Source organism: Bombina bombina, chromosome 1, assembly GCF_027579735.1.
Source record: "Bombina bombina isolate aBomBom1 chromosome 1, aBomBom1.pri, whole genome shotgun sequence".
Classification (NCBI taxonomy): domain Eukaryota; kingdom Metazoa; phylum Chordata; class Amphibia; order Anura; family Bombinatoridae; genus Bombina; species Bombina bombina.
The window spans coordinates 1,114,582,783-1,114,606,805 of record NC_069499.1 but is presented as its reverse complement, the minus strand read 5'-3'; the positions used below and the strand labels follow the sequence as shown (position 1 = coordinate 1,114,606,805).

The following is a 24,023-nucleotide window of genomic DNA, read 5'->3' as shown; positions in this document are numbered from 1 at the left end:
CCTGTTTTACCAAAACAGCATTCAACATGCTTCACAGAGTGGATGGACAGAAACATCACCAAGCCCATTACAAGTAAGAAAATTTTCCTATATTCACACATCTAATTTACTGACCAAAAAAGGATTAGACATTAGAAGAAAAAAACGTCTACCAAACAACCTCAAAGGTCTCGATTTATCAAGCATCAGCAGACAGGGGTGTACAAATGCACCCCTGTCCGCCGCAGGTCACCTCTGGCAGGCAGAATTCCGTTGGCGGAATTCAGCACTGCACAAGAGCGCTATTTTGTGCAACGCCAGGCCCTGCCCGCGCACTGCCAATCATGTGCGGGCAGGAGCTGTCAATTGAAATTCTCCACCGGAGAGGTGGAGAAGAGGGTAGGAAGCAGCGGTCTGATGACCGCTGCTTTATATAATGACTGCATGTTTTCTTGTGAGAACCTTTTGATAAATCAAGCCCAAAGTTTTAAAAGAAAATGTATGCTTACCTGATAAATGTATTTCTTTTTTGACACAATGAGTCAACGGATCATCTTAATTACTATTGGGAATACCACTCCTGCCCTGCAGGAGGCGGCAAAGAGCACCACAGCAAAGCTGTTAAATATCACCTCCCTTCACTCCCCTCCCAACCCAGTCATTCGACCGAAGTAAAGGAGAGAAAGGAAATAAGGTGCAGAGGTGTCTGAAGTTTATAAGAAACCTGTCTATAAAACAGAGCGGGCCAAGGACTCATTGCGTCAAAAAAGAAATAAATTTATCAGGCAAGCATAAATTTTCTTTTTAATGACACAATGAGTCCACGGATCATCTTAATTACTATTGGGAATTAATACCCAAGCTAAAGTACACAGATGATACGGGAGGGACAAGACAGGGAACCTAAATGAAAAGGCGCCACTGCGTGAAGAACCTTTCTCCCAAAAGCTGCCTTAGCCAAGGCAAAAGTGTCAAATTTGTAAAATTTTGAAAAAGTGGGAAGAGAAGACCAAGTAGCAGCCTTGCAAATCTGTTCCACAGAAGCTTCATTTTTGAATGCCCATGAGGAAGCAACAGTACTCGTGGAATGAGCTGTAGCTCTCTCTGGAGGCTGCTGTCCAGCAGTCTCATATGCAAAACGTATGATACTCTTCAGCCAAAAAGAAAGAAGCAGCCGTAGCCTTCTGTCCTTTACGTTTTCCTGAGAAAACCACAAACAAAGCAGAAGACTGACGAAAATCCTTAGTCGCCTGCAGGTAAAATTTTAAGGCACGAACCTCATCCAAATTGTGTAGAAGCCGTTCCTTCTGAGAGGAAGGATTAGGACACAAGGAAGGAACAACAATCTCCTGATTAATGTTCCGATCCGAAACCACTTTAGGAAGAAATCCTAAGTTATGAAGTAAAACTATCTTATTTGAATGAAAAATAAGGTAAGGAGACTGGTACTGCAAAGCCAAGAGTTCTGACACTCTGCGAGCAGAAGAAATAGCAACAAGAAATAAAACTTTCCAAGATAACAACTTAATATCTAAGGCATGCATAGGCTCAAACGGAGCCCCTTGAAGAACTTTAAGAACCAAATTAAAACTCCATGGAGGAGTAACTGGTTTTAACATAGGCCTGATCCTAACCGAGGCCTGACAAAAAGATTGTACATCTGGAACATCTGCCAGACGTTTGCGTAACAAAATAGATAAGGCAGAAATCTGACCCTTGAGGGAACTTGTCGATAATCCTTTCTCCAAACCCTCTTGGAGAAAGGACAAAATTCTAGGAATCCTAACTCTACTCCAGGAGTAGCCCTTGGACTCACACCAATAGAGATTTTTGCACCATATCTTATGGTAAATCTTTCTAGTTACAGGTTTACTAACCTGAATCATGGTCTCTATGACCGATTCTGAAAAAACCCTGCTTGGATAAAATTAAGCGTTCAATCTCCAAGCAGTCAGCTTCAGAGAAACTAGATTTGGATGAAGGAAGGGTCCTTGAACTAGAAGGTCCTTCCTCAACGGAAGTCTCCAAGGTGGAAAAGACGACATGTCCACCAGATCTGCATACCAAATCCTGCGAGGCCAAGCCGGGATCACAGACACCCTCTCCTGCTTGATTCAAGCAATGACCCGAGGAAGAAGAGCAAACTGAGGAAATAGGTATGCTAGACTGAAGGTCCAAGGTACCGCCAGGGCATCTACCGCCTGAGGGTGCCTGGAACCCGATCCGTACGTCAGAAGCTTGGCATTCTGTCAAGATGCCATGAGATCCAATTCCAGCTGACCCCATATGAGAATCAGGCTGGAAAACACTTCCGGATGGAGTTCTCACTCCCCCGGATGAAAGGTCTGCCTGCTCAGGAAGTCCGCCTCCCAGTTGTCCACCCCTGGGATGTGGATCGCCGACAGACAGCAAGAGTGGGTTTCCGCCCACTGAATTATTATGGTTACCTCTGTCATCGCTAAGGAACTCCTTGTTCCTCCCTGATGAATGATGTAAGCCACTGAAGTTATGTTGTCCTACTGGAACCTGATAAACTGGTCCAAGGCTAACTGGGGCCAGGCCAGAAGAGCATTGAAGATCGCTCTCAGCTCCAGAAAAATTATAGGTAGAACAGACTCTGACTGAGTCCAAAGTCCCTGAGCCTTTAGGGAGCCCCAGACTGCTCCCTTTCCTAGAAGGCTGGCGTCTGTTGTCACAATCACCCAAGATATTCTGCGAAAGCAGGTTCCCTGGGAAAGATAATCCCGAAACAACCACCATTAAAGAGAATCCCTTGTCTCCTGCGCCAGTATTAATCTAGGAGACAAGTCCGCATAATCTCCGTTCCATTGCCTGAGCAAGTTTAACTGCAGGAGTCTGAGATGGAACCGAGCAAACGGGATGATGTCCATTGCAGCCACCATCAGCCCGATTACCTCCATGCACTGAGCTACAGATGGCCAAGGAGTGGACTAAAGAGCTAGACAATTATCAAAGATCTTTGATTTCTTGACTTCTGTCAGAAAAATCTTCATTGATGGGAGCCGGCTGCTGCCATGAGTGCAGCGTAAATCCGGAGCTCCATGTTGGCTATCCATAAAACTACAATTATTCCACTACAAACATGCCCAAATTAGCTCAGCTGTGCCCATAAAGGTTAATGAAGAGCCGGAGTTGATGGACATCATCGAAATTAGACAATACATGCAAAATTGAAGCGCAAATCAACTGCTGAATCTCACCGGGCAGCATAATCGAGCAGATCTCCTTCCGCCATTAACCAGAGCATACCGACCTCTCAACAGAGCATAGCAGGAGAATCACTAACATCAGACCACACCGGACAGTCTTCGTAAACGGCAGACCAACCCCCACACCGGGGCCACCAAGAGTGACGCAGGTATCTCTCCAGAGGCGCTGCTACCGCCATTACCGCTGCAATATACCAGCTGCTAAAGGTACACATCTTTTACACATAATTACCCCTACCGCTGCCCCATCCTGTAAGCTAACCCCCCGGCCACTTACCTAGAGAGACCCCAATAGATGGAACACTTCTCCTAGCTACAGGCCATAGCGTCCGAGCGGCTGCAGGGGAGCAGCATCTTCACGGAAGCGTGCTGGCCGCCATAGCAGCTCCTGCATCAAACCGCGCCACACTTGCCAGCGGTGCTCCCACAACAAAAATACAAACAACAGCGGCAATTCACGAAGAGCATTACAAGCTACTCACAATTAAATCATAACAAAGTCGCTAAGACCCAGCTGCTGGAAATAAGCACCTAAGGCTAGCTGCTGGTTAATCACAAACAGCTACACGCAATAAAGGAAGAGGCCAATTTTGTTTTTAAATCAGCCTATTAACCCTTACACACTCAAAAGTACACCTGAAATATCACTATCATAACAGAAAGATACGCATCTGCATGGTCAGAAGTATAGGGTGAAAGCCACAGAACAAGAAAGACTAAGTAACCACATTTACAGAGCCTTTCACCTTACCTTTACTATCTTTTCTATTAGTGGCAGTATAACACATTGTGGGGGTTCTGCCATAACGCGCCTAATAGAGGCGACACTGTATTGGGACCCAATTCAGAGAGGATCCATATTTCTCACCACATCCCACATCTTACAACGACCCCGTTTTGCTTTTTGAGAAATCCTAGAAGAGGCACTCGTAGAAATATACATCTGAATCTCTACTGATCATCATCCCCCAGAGACAGTACCATAAGATCCGACCTTAAAAGATCTCCCATACCCTTCCCCCTACTCAGTCCACCTACATGGCATCGAGGAGGCTGAAGTATGATAAACCCCTAAAAACATCTGTATTAAAAACAGCTACCATCTCCCCCTATATGCAAACAACTGAGGTATCTGAAGCAAGAGACAAGAGACTCTCTACAGACCAACAAGCCTCAAACATACCTACATCGCAAGATGAAGACACCAACTCCACTTCTATAATTCTTCAAGGTTTACCCTCTAAGCAAGACATCGCGGACATTGTCCGCATGTGTATCCGCGAAGAGCTAGCGGGTATGAAACAAGACATCCACACTATCGGTCTCCAGGTAGACTCTCACGAAACTAATCAAGATGAGATAAAAGAAGATGTTCAGTCTCTCACTGATCAAGTAACCTCTCATCAAGAAACCATCACCTTACTCCAAGAAAAACTTGAGGACTTGGAGAACAGGAGTCGCCGAAAAAATATAAGGATCAGAGGTGTTCCTGAGAGTGTCCTCCCACGCGACTATCCGGTCTATCTCCAGTCCCTATTTCAACAAATAAAGGAGTCTGCCTGCACCACGGAAATTCAATGGGTGCGAGCCCACAGATCTCTTAGGCCTAAGCCCCCGGACACTGCACCTCCAAGAGACATCATAATTCGCTTTAAAAATTTCCTAGAAAAGGAGATGCTCCTGAACCAATCCAGAAAGCTACAACCATTCAGATTTCGTGGCAATGTTCTCCAATTCTACCAAGATCTGGCCTCACAAACACTACAGCGAAGAAAGGAGTTTTGCCCATTGACCACCCTCCTTCGCAACAAAAAAATTCCATACAGATGGGGCTTCCCCACGCATGTATGGGTACTAAGAAATAACACCCGACTGACATGCAGATCCCCAGAAGAATCAGACTCTTTTTGCAAACAATTGGGGATAGACCTTCCATCTGATACTACCATACAGAACAAGTCGGGACCCTCAACATCCAGAGATAACAGAGACCCACTCACACCAGAGAGGATTGCCTCCAACAGACAGAGCAAAAACTACACCCAGCCACAGTCCCCTCATGTTCACACGGCGCTACTATCTGCCCCAAACCAAACCCATGATATCTATAGAGACTCAACCCACTGAACTTTTGAATGTCTCACCATATGGACTGAAGTTGAGATAAGTATATAGAGATTGCCTCTATGTTTGCTTTCTGTTGATTGTCGTTATGCATTGTTCTGTATTAGCAGTTAAGTTTATTAATGTTGTTGTAAGATAACCCTACACTCTGGTGCCAGCCACCCATCCTTGTAGGCTACTGTTGAACTAACCCTCGACCTACATAATCTGTATATGTGGATGGCCCCAATCCACTAGTGTTCGTTCTCTGTAAATATAAATCTAAGATAAATCTCTAGAGGCGGCGTATAGACCCCACCTCACCCCCACCCCCATCTATCGCATCTATAGAACACATAGAATCTACATTGCAATCATACAGCTAGAATAGAAAGCCCTTGAGCCATAAACATAGAATGCATTTACCAGCGATTAAGGGCACATGCCTCATACTAAGAGGAAATAACTCCCTGATACATATGATTGCGCCATGTTTAAATATTTTCAAGCTCCGCTAAACAAAGAAGCCATTAAGCACCTGAGCTACAAAATCTATAAACTCTACTAAATCACTATAAACTGTGGAATAGATAACCACGGGTATATCCTCCAGGATTAGCCAACAATTTTCCCCTTCACGAACGCTCTCAAAAATGACCTATATTAGGCAGAGAGCCAAATGTTTGTTTATTTTGTTCATTGTGTTTAATATGTTTGTTATGCTTTGTGTTCAGAAAAAAATGGTTTTACTGTTACAAGATTCATGTTTATCTCTTTGCAACTTCACCACTAGTTACAATGACTACAACCATGCAGATCACTCTCAAGTCTAGTACCAATCCATGCCCCAATATTCAAACACATCATAAGCACCCACAGCAGTGCAATGTTAACACCGACACGTAGCCCAGCCCCTCAACTGACCCTCCTGACTCAGAATGTAAAAGGGTTTAACTCACCGATAAAGAGATACAAAGCCTTATCCGATTTAACAAAGCGACACATAGATATTCCTTTCCTCCAAGAAACACACTTCAAAGCACAACATATACCTAAGTATTTCGGAAAGCACTTCACCACACATTTCCACAGTACAGGTCCTACAAAAAAAATGGAGTGAGCATTTTAATACACAAATCCACCCCTTTCACCATTATCAAAAGAGTCGCAGATCAAGAAGGCCGCTTCCTGGGCCTAATGGGCCTCCTGTATGGGAGACCTATAACTCTCATAAATATATATGCTCCAAATACCCAACAGCTTCCCTTTTTTCGCACCATGTTCAAAAGGATTTTAGACCTAGCCAAGGGCCCAATCTTTTTATCCGGCAACTTCAACGTACCTATACAGCCCACTATAGATAGTACTAACACAAACATTCAAATCCCTAGAAAGCTGTCTAAAGCCATTTGGCAGGGAATGAAAGACATGACCCTTTATGACACTTGGAGATTCATGCATAGAGAGAGAAGGGATTACACCTTCTCCCACCCCAACAAGTCTTACAGTAGACTAGACTACATCTTTACTAACCAGAATGGCCTCTCCCATATAAACAGATGCAACATAATCCCCACCTTTTGGTCAGACCATTCATCGGTCCAACTTAAATTTACCTGGCCCAACACTCCCCTCACCCCTTATCAGTGGAAATTGGATGATAGCCTTTTAGACCATGCAGACTTAATCCCTAAACTCACTAAATCTATCGAGGAATACTTTGTCGTGAACTCACACTCAATTGATGACAAATTTGCTATTTGGGAGGCACACAAATGTGTAATCCGGGGGGAATTAATCAAAATCAGAGCCCATTATACACAGACCCACCGTAAACGGTACCATGAACTCATAACAAGATACTCACAACTTGAACACGCACATAAGAAATCTCCGGCAAACGCTGAGATTCTAACCGAAATCCAAATAACCAGAGACGAACTGGATAACTTTTTAGATATGGAATACCCAGCACAACGTAGATAAACCAACAGCATGTTTCATTTCGAGAACAATAGGGCAGGTAAACTTCTAGCCAGAGCACTAAAGAAAAAAAGGTTCAAGTCACACATCCGCGAGCTACAAAACCCAAAAGGGAATCCACACCAATCTACCCCAGAGATCCTTCAGGCCTTTCACGAATACTATACCTCACTATATAACCTACAAAAAGATACTCCTGCCATAGACCACCCTACTACACTCGTAGAATACATCACAAAATACCAAACGCCAAAATTGACAAATGACCAAAAGATTCAACTTAACCAGCCAATATCCCTACGGGAAGTTCAATTAGCCATTAAAACCCTGAAAATCGGGAAGAGCCCTGGACCAGATGGCTTTACAGCCAAATACTATAAGACCTTCTCATCCACATTAACACCCCACCTCACCACAATGTTCAATGAAGTGGTTGACGATAGTCCCTTTCCATCCTCTATGCTAGAAGCCCTAGTAGTAGTACTCTCGAAACCAGGAAAACCCCCAGATACACCTGCAAATTTCCGCCCCATTTCCCTCCTAAATTTCGATGTAAAACTCTTCTTAAAGATTATAGCCACAAGAATAAACCTAATCTTACCCTCTATCCTACACACAAACCAAGCAGGCTTTACACCCTCCAGAGAAGCCAGAGATAACACCACCAAAATATTAGACCTTATGGAATATACCTCCACCCAAAAAATCCAGTCAATATTCCTTGCCATGGAAGCAGAAAAAGCCTTCAGTTTTAGATCAGTATAACTTGCCTGAGGAAACAGAGTGGTAGCTCTGAGAAACGCGTAGCAAATTCTACTGATTTTTATTGTACACTGTTATATCTTTATATAAAGTGTTTTTTTTATATATATCTGGAGTCTCCTGGATTTTTTATCTGAACATTTTGAATACATTGGACCATCTTTCACCGGAGTGGTATGTGCGCTGGGCCACTTTTAATATACCCAGCTTGCTTCATTAGCACTACAGTGTGCTCTATACTTTGTGAGTATATCTCTGAAGGGTAAAGCTGGTGGGTTCACACTCTGCTTACTAATTCCACACTAGGAGTCGCCCTCTGTATATCTTTTTACATGTACACATTCGGCTTTCCCCAGGAAATTGTAGGCAAAATATTCACCCTTTACAACAACCCACAGGCCAAAATCAAATTAAACGATTCTATTTCACCTCCCTTTAAAATTAATAATGGTACCAGGCAGGGCTGTTCGCTCTCGCCTTTTCTATTCATATTAGCAATGGAGGTGCTTGCCATACATGTTAGACACAATACGGACGTTCACGGAATAGAAATTGGACCTGCAACATACAAAATAACCTTATATGCAGACGATATCTTCTTAACGTTAACAGATATCAAGACGTCGCTGCCCCCTTTGATCAAAACATTACAAACATACGGTAAATATTCCAACTTCAAAATTAACAACACAAAATCCGAACTATTGGCCATTCATGTACACCCAGAGGTAATAAATAACACAGAGCAACGATACCACTTCCATATACAGCCCAAGGCCATCAAATACCTAGGGGTTTACATCTCACCATCCGTAGACACCATAATATCCTTAAATTATAAAACCCTTAATTCGACAATTCACACCACTCTTGGGGCATGGAACCGCAAACCTCTTTCCTGGCTAGGGAAAATCAACGCAGTTAAAATGATCATCTTACCAAAAATGTTATACTTCTTACAGACTCTCCCAGTTCCCATCCCAGAACATCTCCTATTCTCCTTGCAAAAACAAATCAACTGTTTTATCTGGTCACACAAAAGACCCCGTATTGCCACTTCCACTCTATATCGCCCAAAGGAATTGGGAGGGATTGGAGCCCCAAACCTAATGCGGTACAGACAGGCAATTTTTCTCACACGAGTCGTAGACTGGTGCAAACACAGCGCGAACAAAGAATGGATCCAATTAGAACAGACACTTTCAGATACACACTGTCTGTGCGGGAACTGTTGGATTCCCAAGGCCCAGCGCAAACTACTATACACAACTCCTAGATTAGTGCATGAAACCTTTAGGCAGTGGGACAAAATACTCCAGAAACACCCCAAAATCTCCACTACATGCTCTCCCTTGACACCGGTCAGCAAAAATACACCATTCTCATCCAAAATAAAAATAGTGGCCGCAACCCATTCCACCCTCCTTTACAAAGCTCAATCCCGCATCACCTTTTATACAAGGACAGAGAGATCCAACCACAACAGGCAATTTGCAACATTCTGGGGTCACACTTTCAAAATTGGTACACCTATATACAACTGAAACACTATCTAACCACGCACCCCCTCAAATCCCAGCTACAAAGGCCCCTTTCTCAATTTGAGGTAATATGCTTCCATCCCCACCCACAAAAACAGAATTTATGTTTACCTGATAAATTACTTTCTCCAACGGTGTGTCCGGTCCACGGCGTCATCCTTACTTGTGGGATATTCTCTTCCCCAACAGGAAATGGCAAAGAGCCCAGCAAAGCTGGTCACATGATCCCTCCTAGGCTCCGCCTACCCCAGTCATTCGACCGACGTTAAGGAGGAATATTTGCATAGGAGAAACCATATGGTACCGTGGTGACTGTAGTTAAAGAAAATAAATTATCAGACCTGATTAAAAAAACCAGGGCGGGCCGTGGACCGGACACACCGTTGGAGAAAGTAATTTATCAGGTAAACATAAATTCTGTTTTCTCCAACATAGGTGTGTCCGGTCCACGGCGTCATCCTTACTTGTGGGAACCAATACCAAAGCTTTAGGACACGGATGAAGGGAGGGAGCAAATCAGGTCACCTAAATGGAAGGCACCACGGTTTGCAAAACCTTTCTCCCAAAAATAGCCTCAGAAGAAGCAAAAGTATCAAACTTGTAAAATTTGGTAAAAGTGTGCAGTGAAGACCAAGTCGCTGCCCTACATATCTGATCAACAGAAGCCTCGTTCTTGAAGGCCCATGTGGAAGCCACAGCCCTAGTGGAATGAGCTGTGATTCTTTCGGGAGGCTGCCGTCCGGCAGTCTCGTAAGCCAATCTGATGATGCTTTTAATCCAAAAAGAGAGAGAGGTAGAAGTTTCTTTTTGACCTCTCCTTTTACCGGAATAAACAACAAACAAGGAAGATGTTTGTCTAAAATCCTTTGTAGCATCTAAATAGAATTTTAGAGCGCGAACAACATCTAAATTGTGCAACAAACGTTCCTTCTTTGAAACTGGTTTCGGACACAGAGAAGGTACGATAATCTCCTGGTTAATGTTTTTGTTAGTAACAACTTTTGGAAGAAAACCAGGTTTAGTACGTAAAACCACCTTATCTGCATTGAACACCAGATAAGGAGGAGAACACTGCAGAGCAGATAATTCTGAAACTCTTCTAGCAGAAGAAATTGCAACTAAAAACAAAACTTTCCAAGATAATAACTTAATATCAACGGAATGTAAGGGTTCAAACGGAACCCCCTGAAGAACTGAAAGAACTAAATTGAGACTCCAAGGAGGAGTCAAAGGTTTGTAAACAGGCTTAATTCTAACCAGAGCCTGAACAAAGGCTTGAACATCTGGCACAGCTGCCAGTTTTTTGTGAAGTAACACAGACAAGGCAGAAATCTGTCCCTTCAGGGAACTTGCAGATAATCCTTTTTCCAATCCTTCTTGAAGGAAGGATAGAATCTTAGGAATCTTAACCTTGTCCCAAGGGAATCCTTTAGATTCACACCAACAGATATATTTTTTCCAAATTTTGTGGTAAATCTTTCTAGTTACAGGCTTTCTGGCCTGAACAAGAGTATCGATAACAGAATCTGAGAACCCTCGCTTCGATAAGATCAAGCGTTCAATCTCCAAGCAGTCAGCTGGAGTGAAACCAGGTTCGGATGTTCGAACGGACCCTGAACAAGAAGGTCTCGTCTCAAAGGTAGCTTCCAAGGTGGAGCCGATGACATATTCACCAGATCTGCATACCAAGTCCTGCGTGGCCACGCAGGAGCTATCAAGATCACCGACGCCCTCTCCTGATTGATCCTGGCTACCAGCCTGGGGATGAGAGGAAACGGCGGGAACACATAAGCTAGTTTGAAGGTCCAAGGTGCTACTAGTGCATCCACTAGAGCCGCCTTGGGATCCCTGGATCTGGACCCGTAGCAAGGAACTTTGAAGTTCTGACGAGAGGCCATCAGATCCATGTCTGGAACGCCCCACAGCTGAGTGACTTGGGCAAAGATTTCCGGATGGAGTTCCCACTCCCCCGGATGCAATGTCTGACGACTCAGAAAATCCGCTTCCCAATTTTCCACTCCTGGGATGTGGATAGCGGACAGGTGGCAGGAGTGAGACTCCGCCCATAGAATGATTTTGGTCACTCCTTGTTCCCCCCTGATGGTTGATGTACGCAACAGTTGTCATGTTGTCTGATTGAAACCGTATGAACTTGGCCCTCGCTAGCTGAGGCCAAGCCTTGAGAGCATTGAATATCGCTCTCAGTTCCAGAATATTTATCGGTAGAAGAGATTCTTCCCGAGACCAAAGACCCTGAGCTTTCAGGGATCCCCAGACCGCGCCCCAGCCCATCAGACTGGCGTCGGTCGTGACAATGACCCACTCTGGTCTGCGGAATGTCATCCCTTGTGACAGGTTGTCCAGGGACAGCCACCAACGGAATGAGTCTCTGGTCCTCTGATTTACTTGTATCTTCGGAGACAAGTCTGTATAATCCCCATTCCACTGACTGAGCATGCACAGTTGTAATGGTCTTAGATGAATGCGCGCAAAAGGAACTATGTCCATTGCCGCTACCATCAACCCGATCACTTCCATGCACTGAGCTATGGAAGGAAGAGGAACGGAATGAAGTATCCGACAAGAGTCTAGAAGCTTTGTTTTTCTGGCCTCTGTCAGAAATATCCTCATTTCTAAGGAGTCTATTATTGTTCCCAAGAAGGGAACTCTTGTTGACGGAGAGAGAACTCTTTTCCACGTTCACTTTCCATCCGTGAGATCTGAGAAAGGCCAGGACTATGTCCGTGTGAGCCTTTGCTTGAGGAAGGGACGACGCTTGAATCAGAATGTCGTCCAAGTAAGGTACTACAGCAATGCCCCTTGGTCTTAGCACAGCTAGAAGGGACCCTAGTACCTTTGTGAAAATCCTTGGAGCAGTGGCTAATCCGAAAGGAAGCGCCACGAACTGGTAATGCTTGTCCAGGAATGCGAACCTTAGGAACCGATGATGTTCCTTGTGGATAGGAATATGTAGATACGCATCCTTTAAATCCATCATGAATTGACCTTCCTGGATGGAAGGAAGAATAGTTCGAATGGTTTCCATCTTGAACGATGGAACCTTGAGAAACTTGTTTAAGATCTTGAGATCTAAGATTGGTCTGAACGTTCCCTCTTTTTTGGGAACTATGAACAGATTGGAGTAGAACCCCATCCCTTGTTCTCTTAATGGAACAGGATGAATCACTCCCATTTTTAACAGGTCTTCTACACAATGTAAGAATGCCTGTCCTTTTATGTGGTCTGAAGACAACTGAGACCTGTGGAACCTCCCCCTTGGGGGAAGCCCCTTGAATTCCAGAAGATAACCTTGGGAGACTATTTCTAGCGCCCAAGGATCCAGAACATCTCTTGCCCAAGCCTGAGCGAAGAGAGAGAGTCTGCCCCCCACCAGATCCGGTCCCGGATCGGGGGCCAACATTTCATGCTGTCTTGGTAGCAGTGGCAGGTTTCTTGGCCTGCTTTCCCTTGTTCCAGCCTTGCATTGGTCTCCAAGCTGGCTTGGCTTGAGAAGTATTACCCTCTTGCTTAGAGGACGTAGCACTTTGGGCTGGTCCGTTTCTACGAAAGGGACGAAAATTAGGTTTATTTTTTGCCTTGAAAGGCCGATCCTGAGGAAGGGCGTGGCCCTTACCCCCAGTGATATCAGAGATAATCTCTTTCAAGTCAGGGCCAAACAGCGTTTTCCCCTTGAAAGGAATGTTAAGTAGCTTGTTCTTGGAAGACGCATCAGCCGACCAAGATTTCAACCAAAGCGCTCTGCGCGCCACAATAGCAAACCCAGAATTCTTAGCCGCTAACCTAGCCAATTGCAAAGTGGCGTCTAGGGTAAAAGAATTAGCCAATTTGAGAGCATTGATTCTGTCCATAATCTCCTCATAAGGAGGAGAATCACTATCGACCGCCTTTATCAGCTCAACGAACCAGAAACATGCGGCTGTAGCGACAGGGACAACGCATGAAATTGGTTGTAGAAGGTAACCCTGCTGAACAAACATCTTTTTAAGCAAACCTTCTAATTTTTTATCCATAGGATCTTTGAAAGCACAACTATCCTCTATGGGTATAGTGGTGCGTTTGTTTAAAGTGGAAACCGCTCCCTCGACCTTGGGGACTGTCTGCCATAAGTCCTTTCTGGGGTCGACCATAGGAAACAATTTTTTAAATATGGGGGGAGGGACGAAAGGAATACCGGGCCTTTCCCATTCTTTATTAACAATGTCCGCCACCCGCTTGGGTATAGGAAAAGCTTCTGGGAGCCCCGGCACCTCTAGGAACTTGTCCATTTTACATAGTTTCTCTGGGATGACCAACTTGTCACAATCATCCAGAGTGGATAATACCTCCTTAAGCAGAATGCGGAGATGTTCCAACTTAAATTTAAACGTAATCACATCAGGTTCAGCTTGTTGAGAAATGTTCCCTGAATCAGTAATTTCTCCCTCAGACAAAACCTCCCTGGCCCCATCAGACTGGGTTAGGGGCCCTTCAGAAACAATATTATCAGCGTCGTCATGCTCCTCGGAATCTAAAACAGAGCAGTCGCGCTTACGCTGATAAGTGTTCATTTTGGCTAAAATGTTTTTGACAGAATTATCCATTACAGCCGTTAATTGTTGCATAGTAAGGAGTATTGGCGCGCTAGATGTACTAGGGGCCTCCTGAGTGGGCAAGACTCGTGTAGACGAAGGAGGGAATGATGCAGTACCATGCTTACTCCCCTCACTTGAGGAATCATCTTGGGCATCATTGTCATTGTCACATAAATCACATTTATTTAAATGAATAGGAATTCTGGCTTCCCCACATTCAGAACACAGTCTATCTGGTAGTTCAGACATGTTAAACAGGCATAAACTTGATAACAAAGTACAAAAAAACGTTTTAAAATAAAACCGTTACTGTCACTTTAAATTTTAAACTGAACACACTCTATTACTGCAATTGCGAAAAAACATGAAGGAATTGTTCAAAATTCACCAAATTTTCACCACAGTGTCTTAAAGCCTTAAAAGTATTGCACACCAAATTTGGAAGCTTTAACCCTTAAAATAACGGAACCGGAGCCGTTTTGAACTTTAACCCCTTTACAGTCCCTGGTATCTGCTTTGCTGAGACCCAACCAAGCCCAAAGGGGAATACGATACCAAATGACGCCTTCAGAAAGTCTTTTCTAAGTATCAGAGCTCCTCTCACATGCGACTGCATGCCATGCCTCTCAAAAACAAGTGCGCAACACCGGCGCGAAAATGAGGCTCTGCCTATGATTAGGGAAAGCCCTAAAGAATAAGGTGTCTAAAACAGTGCCTGCCGATATTATTATATCAAAATACCCAAATAAAATGATTCCTCAAGGCTAAATATGTGTTAATAATGAATCGATTTAGCCCAGAAAAAGTCTACAGTCTTAATAAGCCCTTGTGAAGCCCTTATTTACGATCGTAATAAACATGGCTTACCGGATCCCATAGGGAAAATGACAGCTTCCAGCATTACATCGTCTTGTTAGAATGTGTCATACCTCAAGCAGCAAGAGACTGCTCACTGTTCCCCCAACTGAAGTTAATTGCTCTCAACAGTCCTGTGTGGAACAGCCATGGATTTTAGTGACGGTTGCTAAAATCATTTTCCTCATACAAACAGAAATCTTCATCTCTTTTCTGTTTCTGAGTAAATAGTACATACCAGCACTATTTTAAAATAACAAACTCTTGATTGAATAATAAAAACTACAGTTAAACACTAAAAAACTCTAAGCCATCTCCGTGGAGATGTTGCCTGTACAACGGCAAAGAGAATGACTGGGGTAGGCGGAGCCTAGGAGGGATCATGTGACCAGCTTTGCTGGGCTCTTTGCCATTTCCTGTTGGGGAAGAGAATATCCCACAAGTAAGGATGACGCCGTGGACCGGACACACCTATGTTGGAGAAAGGGAATATTATCATTAACGTATAAAATGTTATCACAGGTAGCTCATCTGACACCCCCCACATATGTAGCTAAATGGGAGGCGGATTTAGAAACTACCCTAGACCCATCCGAGTGGGCAATCATTTTCCAACAGATGACGAAAGCTTCTTCGTCCATCTCGACCTTAGAGATGAACATCAAGCTACTGAGTCGATGGTACTACACACCTGTTAGACTGCACCACTTATTTCCCAACACAACAACCACATGTTGGAGGGAGTGTGGGGAAACAGCAACTTTTGCACACATATGGTGGACATGCACGAAAGTAACATCCTTTTGGGGCTCTCTCAAACCAGAAATTGAAAAAGCTCTAGGCACCCCGCTCACGCCCTGGGTTTTTCTTTTCAACAAATTTCCTAAAATCCCCTGCAAATTGAAACAAGCACTCACTGTCATGATAAACTCTGCAAAAAGGTTTATCCCACTCAATTGGAAAAAAACAAATCTACCACCTCCAGCCGCCTGGAAAACCAAAGTCACTCACTACCTCCAACTGGAGAAATACCATTATACCCGCACCAAGCGAATAGAAGAATTCCAAAATATAACCTTCTTGTGGGAATATGTAAACAGCCCATAGAAATCCATCCCCCCACCCCTCCCGCACACTTTCAAAGACCAGACTACACAACGGGACCTTCACCCTCGATACCCATAGACTCATTTTATGCAACATACACAAATAGCAGGGCCAGTCTATAATAGAAAAGAGGGCGCCAGCGTCATTCCACTTCCAGCCATCTCCTACTCTTAGGCATTGGCAGATTGGTACTCCAAACCTAACCCACTTACAATAACTGATCTCGAGTCTTACCAGCATAAACATAACCATTGTAAACATAACCGTATAATTGTAACAAAGTTTTATTTCTCTTGTAACAAAAGATGTTGATTTGAACGTTTCCTTAATGTTTTTTCTATGTACATCTTGGAAAATTCTTAAAGCATTTGAAAAATAAAAAAAAAACATAATTTATGCATACCTGATAAATTTATTTCTCTTGTAGTGTATTCAGTCCACGGGTCATCCATTACTTATGGGATATATTCCCTTCCCAACAGGAAGTTGCAAGAGGATCACCCAAGCAGAGCTGCTTTATAGCTCCTCCCCTCACATGTCATATCCAGTCATTCGACCGAAACAAGACAAGAAAGGAGAAACCAAAGGGTGCAGTGGTGACTGGAGTTTTAATTAAAATTTAGATCTGCCTTAAAAAGACAGGGCGGGCCGTGGACTGAATACACTACAAGAGAAATAAATTTATCAGAGAAATTAGATTTGGATGGTTGAAAGGACCTTGTATTAGAAGGTCCTGCCTCAGACGTAGAGACCATGGTGGACAGGACGACATGTCCACTAGGTCTGCATACCAGGTCCTGCGTGCCCACACAGGCGCTATCAGAATCACCGATGCTCTCTCCTGTTTGATCTTGGCAATCAGTCGAGGTAGCATTGGAAATGGTGGAAACACATAAGCCATGTTGAAGACCCAAGGGGCTGCCAGAGCATCTATCAGCGCCGCTCCCGGGTCCCTGGACCTGGATCCGTAACAAGGAAGCTTGGCGTTCTGGCGAGACGCCATGAGATCCAGTTCTGGTTTGCCCCAACGCTGAATCAGTTGAGCGAAGACCTCCGGATGAAGTTCCCACTCCCCCGGATGAAAAGTCTGGCGACTTAGAAAATCCGCCTCCCAGTTCTCCACGCCTGGGATGTAGATCACTGACAGGTGGCAAGAGTGAGACTCTGCCCAGCGAATTATCTTTGAGACTTCCAACATCGCTAGGGAACTCCTGGTTCCCCCTTGATGGTTGATGTAAGCCACAGTCGTGATGTTGTCCGACTGAAATCTGATGAACCTCAGTGTTGCTAACTGAGGCCAAGCTAGAAGAGCATTGAATATTGCTCTCAACTCCAGAATATTTATTGGGAGGAGTTTCTCCTCCTGAGTCCATAATCCCTGAGCCTTCAGGGAGTTCCAGACTGCGCCCCAACCTAGAAGGCTGGCATCTGTTGTTACAATTGTCCAATCTGGCCTGCGAAAGGTCATCCCCTTGGACAGATGAACCCGAGAAAGCCACCAGAGAAGAGAATCTCTGGTCTCTTGATCCAGATTTAGTAGAGGGGACAAATCTGAGTAATCCCCATTCCACTGACTTAGCATGCATAACTGCAGAGGTCTGAGATGCAGGCGCGCAAATGGTACTATGACCATCACCGCTACCATTAAGCCGATTACTTCCATGCACTGAGCTACTGGCGTGGAATGGAATGAAGGGCACGGCAAGCATTTAAAAGTTTTGATAACCTGGCCTCCGTCAGGTAAATTTTCATTTCTACAGAATCTATCAGAGTCCCTAGGAAGGAGACTCTTGTGAGTGGTAATAGAGAACTCTTTTCCACGTTCACCTTCCACCCATGCGACCTCAGAAATGCCAGAACTATCTCTGTATGAGACTTGGCAATTTGAAAACTTGACGCTTGTATCAGAATGTCGTCTAGGTACGGAGCCACCGCTATGCCTCGCGGTCTTAGCACCGCTAGAAGTGAGCCCAGAACCTTTGTAAAAATTCTCGGGGCCGTAGCTAACCCGAAGGGAAGAGCTACAAACTGGTAATGCCTGTCTAGAAAGGCAAATCTTAGGTACCGATAATGATCATTGTGAATCGGTATATGAAGGTAGGCATCCTTTAAGTCTACTGTGGTATAATGTATTGACCCTCTTGGATCATGGGTAGGATGGTTCGAATAGTTTCCATTTTGAATGATGGAACTCTTAGGAATTTGTTTAAGATTTTTAGGTCCAAGATTGGTCTGAAGGTTCCCTCTTTCTTGGGAACCACAAACAGATTTGAGTAAAACCCTTGCCCTTGTTCCGTCCGCGGAACTGGGTGGATCACCCCCATTACTAAGAGGTCTTGTACACAGCGTAGAAATGCCTCTTTCTTTATTTGGTTTGCTGATAACCTTGAAAGATGAAATCTCCCTTGTGGAGGAGAAGCTTTGAAGTCCAGAAGATATCCCTGAGATATGATCTCCAACGCCCAGGGATCCTGGACATCTCTTGCCCAAGCCTGGGCGAAGAGAGAAAGTCTGCCCCCCACTAGATCCGTTTCCGGATAGGGGGCCCTCTCTTCATGCTGTCTTAGGGGCAGAAGTAGGCTTTCTGGCCTGCTTGCCCTTGTTCCAGGGCTGGTTAGCTTTCCAGCCCTGTCTGTAACGAGCAACAGTTCCTTCCTGTTTTGGAGCGGAGGAAGTTGATGCTGCTCCTGCCTTGAAGTTACGAAAGGCACGAAAATTAGACTGTTTGGCCTTTGATTTGGCCCTGTCCTGAGGAAGAGTATGACCCTTACCTCCAGTAATGTCAGCAATAATTTCTTTCAAGCCGGGCCCGAATAAGGTCTGCCCCTTGAAAGGAATATTAAGCAATTTAGATTTAGAAGTCACGTCAGCTGACCAGGATTTAAGCCATAGCGCTCTGCGCGCCTGGATGGCGAATCCGGAGTTCTTAGCCGTTAGTTTGGTTAAATGTACAACGGCATCAGAAACAAATGCATTAGCTAGCTTAAGTGCTTTAAGCTTGGCCATAATCTCATCCAATGGAGCTGTGCGAATGGCCTCTTCCAGAGACTCAAACCAGAATGCCGCAGCAGCAGTGACAGGCGCAATGCATGCAAGGGGCTGTAAGATAAAACCTTGTTGAACAAACATTTTCTTAAGGTAATGTTCTAATTTTTTATCCATTGGATCCGAAAAAGCACAACTATCCTCCACCGGGATAGTGGTACGTTTAGCTAAAGTAGAAACTGCTCCCTCCACCTTAGGGACCGTCTGCCATAAGTCTCGTGTGGTGGCGTCTATTGGAAACAATTTTCTAAATATCGGAGGAGGGGAAAAGGGCACACCGGGTCTATCCCACTCCTTGCTAATAATTTCTGTAAGCCTTTTAGGTATAGGAAAAACGTCAGTACACACCGGTACCGCAAAGTATCTATCCAACCTACATATTTTCTCTGGAATTGCAACCGTGTTACAATCATTCAGAGCCGCTAATACCTCCCCTAGCAATACACGGAGGTTCTCAAGCTTAAATTTAAAATTAGAAATCTCTGAATCCGGTCTCCCTGGATCAGATCCGTCACCCACAGAATGAAGCTCTCCGTCCTCATGTTCTGCAAATTGTGACGCAGTATCGGACATGGCTCTAACATCATCAGCACGCTCTGTCCTTAACCCAGAGCTATCGCGCTTGCCTCTTAATTCTGGCAATTTAGATAATACCTCTGTCATAACAGCAGCCATGTCTTGCAAAGTGATTTGTATGGGCCTCTCTGATGTACTTGGCGCCACAATATCACGCGCCTCCTGAGCGGGAGGCGAAGGTACTGACACGTGAGGAGAGTTAGTCGGCATAACTTCCCCCTCGTTGTCTGGTGATAATTTCTTTACAGATAAAAATTTACTTTTATTCAAAGTGACATCAATACATTTAGTACACATATTTCTATGGGGCTCCACACTGGCCTTCAAACATAGTGAACAAACAGATTCATCTGTGTCAGACATGTTTAAACAGACTAGCAATGAGACTAGCAAGCTTGGAAAATCCTTACAAATAAGTTTACAAGCAATATAAAAAACGCTACTGCGCCTTTAAGAAGCACAAAAAATCGTCACAGTTGAAATAACAATGAACCAAATCAGTTATAGCAACCAAATTTTCACAGTAAATGTATTAAGTTAGCAAAGCATTGCACCCACTAGCAAATGGATGATTAACCCCTTAATACCCAAAAACGGATAATCAATTTAAAAATTAACGTTTTTTTATTACAGTCAAACACACTGTCACAGGTCTGCTGTGACTGATTACCTCCCTCAAAATGAATTCTGAAGACCCCTGAGCTCTCTAGAGACGTCCTGGATCAAGGAGGAAGAAGCAGGAAGACTAACTGAATTTTTACTGCGCAAAAAAGCGCTAAAATAGGCCCCTCCCACTCATATTACAACAGTGGGAAACCTCAGTTAATCGTTTCTATGCAGAAATAAACGACAGCCATGTGGAAAATCATGCCCCAAAAGATTTATCACCAAAGTACCTCACAAAAAACGAATAACATGCCAGTAAACGTTTTAACATGCACTTTAAAAGTTAGGTAGTGTTATTAATAAACCTGCTACCAGTCGTTTCTACTGCAGTTAAGGCTCATACATTACTTCAGTATTAACAGTATTTTCTTAGTCAAATTCCATTCCTTAGAAAAATACTTATTGTACATACATTCATCAGCCCGATACCAGTCGCTACTGCATTTAAGACTGTACTTACATTACATCGGTATCAGCAGTATTTTCTTAGTCAATTCCATTCCTTAGAAAAATATTTTACTGCACATACCTCATCTGCAGGGGACCCCGCATGCTATTCCCTTTCTGAAGTTACCCCACTCCTCAGAATGTGCGAGAACAGCCAGTGGATCTTAGTTACTTCTGCTAAGATCATAGAAAACGCAGGCAGATTCTTCTTCTAAATACTGCCTGAGAGAAAAAAAACAGCACGCTACGGTGCCATTTAAAATAAACTTTTGATTGAAGAAATAATTAAGTATAAAAATTCTACACTCCTCTCACACCTTCCTACTATGTCAGTTGCAAGAGAATGACTGGATATGACATGTGAGGGGAGGAGCTATATAGCAGCTCTGCTTGGGTGATCCTCTTGCAACTTCCTGTTGGGAAGGAGAATATATCCCATAAGTAATGGATGACCCGTGGACTGAACACACTACAAGAGAAATAAATTTATCAGGTAAGCATAAATTATGTTTTTCTGTTCTCGCTAGAGATGTGCTATTAACATATATTCCATAAGTAATGGATGACCCGTGGACTGAATACACTTAACAAGAGAAAATAAAAAAATAAAAATCTTCATTGATAGGGAATCTATTATGGTTCCCAAGAAAGTTACCCTTGTCTTTGGAACTAAGGAACTCTTTTCCAAATTTATTTTTAAAGGCCCAAGTGGAAGCCACAGCTCTAGTGGAATGAGCTGTAATCCTTTCAGGAGACTGCTGTCCAGCAGTCTCATAAGATAAGCGGATTAAGCTTCTTAGTCAAAAAGAAAAAGAGGTTGCCGAAGCCTTTTGACCTCTCCTCTGTCCAGAGTAGACAACAAACAAAGCAGATGTTTGACGAAAATCTTTAGTAGCTTGTAAGTAAAACTTTAAAGCATGGACCACGTCCAGATTGTGTAACACAAGGATGGAACCACAATCTCTTGATTAATATTCTTGTTAGATGCCACCTTAGGTAAGAACCCAGGTTTGGTACGCAGGACTACCTTATCCGTATGAAAAATCAGATAAGGAGAATCACATTGTAAGGCAGATAGCTCAGAGACTCTACGAGCCGAGGAAATAGCAACCAAAAAAAAAAAAAAAGACTTTCCAAGATAAAAGCTTGATATCTATGGAATGAAGAGGTTCAAACGGAACTCCTTGAAGAACCTTAAGAACCAAGTTTAAGTTCCATGGTGGAGCAACAGGTTTAAACACAGGCTTGATTCTAACTAAAGCCTGACAAAATGCCTGAATGTCTGGAACATCTGCCAGACGCTTAACTAGCTGACAATCCTTTTTCCAAACCTTCTTGGAGAAAAGATAATATCCTAGCAATCCTGACCTTACTCCATGAGTAACCCTTGGATTCACACCAATAAAGATATCTACGCCATACCTTATGGTAAATTTTCCTGGTGACAGGCTTTCGTGCCTGTCTTAAGGTATCAATAACTAACTCAGAGAAGCCACGCTTTGATAAAATCAAGCGTTCAATCTCCAGGCAGTCCGCCTCAGAGAAATTAGATTTGGATGGTTGAAAGGACCCTGAAGTAGAAGGTCCTGTCTCAGAGGCAGAGACCATGGTGGAAAGGATGACATGTCCACTAGATCTGCATACCAGGTCCTGCGTGGCCACGCAGGTGCTATCAGAATCACCGATGCTCTCTCCTGCTTGATCTTGGCAATCAGTCGAGGGAGCAGAGGAAACGGTGGAAACACATAAGCCAGGTTGAAGGACCAGGGAGCTGCTAGAGCATCTATCAGTGTCGCCTTGGGATCCCTGGACCTGGATCCGTAACACGGAAGCTTGGCGTTCTGGCGAGACGCCATGAGATCCAGTTCTGGTTAGCCCCAACAATGAATCAGTTGTGCAAATACCTCCGGATGGAGTTCCCACTCTCCCGGATGAAAAGTCTGACGACTTAGAAAATCCGCCTCCCAGTGCTCTACACCTGGGATATGGATAGCTGATAGGTGGCAAGAGTGAATCTCTGCCCAGCGTATTATTTTTGAAACTCCTAACACCTCTAGGGAACTTCTCGTTCCCCCTTGATGGTTGATGTAAGCTACAGTCGTGATGGTGTCCGACTGAAATCTGATGTACCTCAGAGTTGCTAACTGAGGCCAAGCCTGAAGAGCCTTGAATATCGCTCTTAGTTCCAGAATATTTAATGGAAGGAGAGACTCCTCCTGAGTCCACGATCCCTGAGCCTTCAGGAAGTTCCAGACTGCACCCCAACCTAGAAGGCTGGCATCTGTCGTAACAATTGTCCAATCTGGCCTGCGAAAGGTCATACCTTTGGACAGATGGACCCGAGATAGCCACCAGAGAAGAGAATCCCTGGTCTCTTGGTCCAGATTCAGTTGAGGGGACAAATCTGTGTAATCCCCGTTCCACTGACTGAGCATGCATAGATGCAGCGGTCTGAGATGTAAGCGTGCAAACGGCACTATGTCCATTGCCGCTACCATTAAGCCGATTACTTCCATACACTGAACCACCGAAGGGCGCGGAATGGAATGAAGAACCCGGCAGGAATTTAGAAGCTTTGATAACCTGGACTCCGTCAGGTGAATTTTCATTTCTACAGAATCTATCAGAGTCCCTAGAAAGGAAACTCTTGTGAGTGGGGATAGAGAACTCTTTTCCTCGTTCACTTTCCACCCATGCGACCTCAGAAATGCCAGTACTACGTCCGTATGAGACTTGGCAATTTGGAAGTTTGACGCCTGTATCAGGATGTCGTCTAAATAAGGGGCTACTGCTATGCCCCGCGGCCTTAGGACCGCCATAAGCGACCCTAGAACCTTTGTAAAGATTCTTGGGGCTGTAGCTAATCCAAAGGGAAGAGCTACAACTGGTAATGCCTGTCTTGAAAGGCAAACCTGAGAAACCGATGATGATCTTTGTGTATCGGAATGTGAAGATAAGCATCCTTTAGATCCACTGTAGTCATATATTGAACCTCCTGGATCAGTGGTAGGATGGTATGAATAGTTTCCATCTTGAACAACGGAACTTTGAGGAATTTGTTTAAGATCTTTAGATCCAAAATTGGTCTGAAGGTTCCCTCTTTTTTTGGGAACCACAAACAGATTTGAGTAAAAACC

General features: G+C 44.1%; 1 protein-coding gene across 1 annotated transcript in view; it reads right to left on the bottom strand.

Annotated features, from left to right (window-relative positions):
- The window catches only part of LASP1 (LIM and SH3 protein 1), a 198,443-nt gene that overhangs the window by 66,412 nt on the left and 108,008 nt on the right, over window positions 1–24,023 (bottom strand). The window lies entirely within an intron of this gene.